The 3,198-nt window shown below is 45.6% G+C and overlaps 1 pseudogene; it reads left to right on the plus strand.

Moving 5' to 3' along the window:
• Nucleotides 1-479: 479 nt before the first annotated feature.
• LOC106330592 overlaps nucleotides 480-3,198 on the plus strand; it is a 5,632-nt pseudogene continuing 2,913 nt past the window's right edge.

Here is a 3,198-nt window from a genome sequence, read left to right on the forward strand (position 1 = left end):
GTACGGGTTGAGAAGCCTTAGGCTTTGGTCTGACGGGACGTGTTAGTGGGCGGAGTGGCCTAGTTACAAATTGCACTTTTTGTGACTTTGGCTGGATTGCCCGTTAACCCATCTTGTAGCGCTCCCGAACCTTGGTAGACGGTTGGGCTGTCGGTCATGTTCTTGTTTGATTGTTGGCCGGTGGTTCGACCTATACTTACAATGGTTTGGGGGTGTTACAGAGGTGGTATCAGAGCATGGTTTCGTCCATGTGTGACACAAGTGCTTTTTAACGATTTTATCGAGTCAAAGGATTCGTAAAAAGATGATTAGGAAACCAGCCGCTTCCCGTAGTAGGAATATGACTTACCCTTTTGATTGTGTGCAGATGGCTAATCGCGGGACAGGTGATGATGGACGAGATCGGATATGGGGAGAGGGTATGGATTGGAAAGGAGGAGGATTGATCTGATCAGGAGGATGGAAATGGCATCAGTGAGATGTTTGGATACGATAGTAGCCCTCTGCAGAGAACAAGATATTTTTCTGTGTACGGTAACAAGACTAGAGTGAGGGATGACAGTTTGGCGAGTATTGACCCAAGTCGTAATTGGGACCGGAGACATCAACATGATCAATCCGCTCAATCAAACCCAAGGCCAGATCAGAACCGTGCCAGACCACAAGAGCAAGGAACCGAAAACACCCTGAAGCTTTTACATGACGTGATGACTGAGGCACTTGGTAACCAAGGCAGGCGTAATCAACCCCCTGAAGTTTCCAAGTTGTTATCTACCATGAAGAACATTGGATCCCACAAGTTCAAGGGAGGATCAGATCCTATTGAAGCCGAAAAGTGGATTACTATGATGGAGAAGAATTTTGAAGCCATGGAGTGCCCGGAAGAATACAAGAAGAAGATCGCTGTGTACTATATGAAAGGAGACGCAACGGGCTGGTGGGACAGTATAGACAGGCAGCGTGGACACACCATCACATCATGGGAATCGTTCAAGGGAGAGTATGAAAGGAAGTACTTTCCTCCAGAAGCGAAGCATCGGTTGGAGCGCCAGTTCATGAACCTTGTTCAAGGAGATAAGCCGGTAAGGAGTTATGAGTCGGACGGAGTTCACAAGGTTGAGACGACATATCTTTGATGGGCACGAAGATGAAGCAACTATGATCCGTAACTTTATGTACGGATTGAAGCCGGAGCTTGGAAGTCGTTTAGCTGGAAGCAACTTTAGCAGCTTATCGGAGTTGGGGGAAATAGCTGTTAATGTTGAGACTGTGTTAGAGGCGGAAAGGAAGACTATACAACATTCTGGTGGATACACCAAGTTTAACTAAGGAGAAATGCCGAATTTCAACAAGGGTCCAAGATCTCACAAAGGCAAAGGGTGAGGTTTTGGAGGCCAAGCCAACATTCGTGGTAACACTGGGGTATGTTACACATGTGATCAGCCGGGACATAATTCAATGTTTTGTCCCAAAAACCAGCGGAATAACCAACGGAGTAACCAACAGGGTTACTCATCGATACGGATGGAAGATGTCACTTGTTTCTCTTGCGGTATGAAGGGCCATTATGCATCGTCATGTCCAAACATGCCAATCCCTTTGACCCCTCTCGCGATCCGAGCTCCTCCTAGCCGTCCAACACTTTAGCCAGCACAAAGGAAGCAAAACCTAGGAGGTAGAGTTTATGATTTTGGTGTAGAAAACCCAGACAATGCAGGACCGTCAAGCGGTCCCATCACAGGTATTGGGTGCTTAACCTCCTTTTTTTTATTGAATGGAATTTAGTTGTTGGAACCTAGTTAGTAGGCTGGTAAGTTTAGATTGCTTGATCGCTAGGTTGCGCGTTTAGAAATTTTGGATGATGATTGATGGTTGTGCGAATTTTGATTATTTTTTGTGATTGAGATATTGTTAATTGGGTTACTGTGGCAGGAACCATACATGTTGTTGGTAAACCCACACATGTATTGTTCGACTCGGGGGCAACACATAGTTTTGTGACCCCTGAAGTAGCTGCCCAGTTTTGGGATTGTTTTGAGGTTGACAGGATAAACGTGGCCATCTTGACCCCCACAGACCGAACCCTTCAAGCAGATCAGTGTATCAAGAATGTTCCATTGGTCATTCAAGAGAAAGAATTTGTGGCAGATCTGTTAGTCGTGCCTTTGAAAGGGTACGAAGTAATCCTTGGAATGAATTGGTTATCGAGCTACAGAGTTCTGATCGACTGTGGAAAGGGAAGGCAGTTGTTTGGCAGAGGTAAACGACCAGAGATGGTATACTATGGAATCAGTCCTAGTATGTCCGTGTCGCTGGTAGCAGCAATGAGAGTACAAGATTTGTTTCAAGACGGGGAAGTGTATTTGGTAACTTTATCGGTTAGTGGAGAAGCCACTAATGATGAAGTTAAGGTTGAAGACATAGAAGTGGTCCAAGAGTTTGACGATATCTTTGCACCACTAAAGGAATTACCTCCACCTCGGAGTAATCCCTTTACGATCAATTTAGAGCCTGAAGCAAAACCTATAGCTAAGGCACCATATCGGATGGCACCTGCGGAGTTGGCTGAGCTAAAGAAGCAATTGGAAGATCTATTGGAAAAGGGATTCATCCGGTCGAGCTCTTCACCTTGGGGAGCTCATGTGCTATTTGTGAAGAAGAAGGACGGAAGCATGAGGCTGTGTATCGATTATCGTGGTATCAACAACATCACGATAAAAGATAAGTATCCTCTTCCGAGGATAGACGAGTTGTTAGACCAACTCAAGGGAGCTAGTTGGTTTTAGAAGATTGACTTGGCATCAGGGTATCATCAAATTCCTATGGCCAAGACAGACATCATGAAGACGGCGTTTCGGACGAGGTATGGGCAGTACGAGTTTGTAGTTATGCCCTTTGGTCTCACAAACGCACCTGCGGCTTTCATGCGTTTGATGAATGAAATGTTTCACGACTACCTCGACATGTTCGTGATCATTTTCATTGATGACATCCTGGTGTTAATATGCTTCACGACAACTACGGAAGCATGAGGATAACTACAGTACACAGGACTTGGAGTTAGAGGCCGTGGTGTTTGCTTTGCGGATTTGGAGATCTTACTTGTATGGAGAAGAAGTGGAGGTATACACGGACCATCAAAGTCTTAAATACCTCTTCACTCAGCCAGATCTCAACCTGCGCCAGCGTAGGTGGATG

The sequence above is a fragment of the Brassica oleracea genome, chromosome C3, assembly GCF_000695525.1.
Source record: "Brassica oleracea var. oleracea cultivar TO1000 chromosome C3, BOL, whole genome shotgun sequence".
In the NCBI taxonomy this organism is placed as follows: Eukaryota; Viridiplantae; Streptophyta; class Magnoliopsida; order Brassicales; family Brassicaceae; genus Brassica; species Brassica oleracea.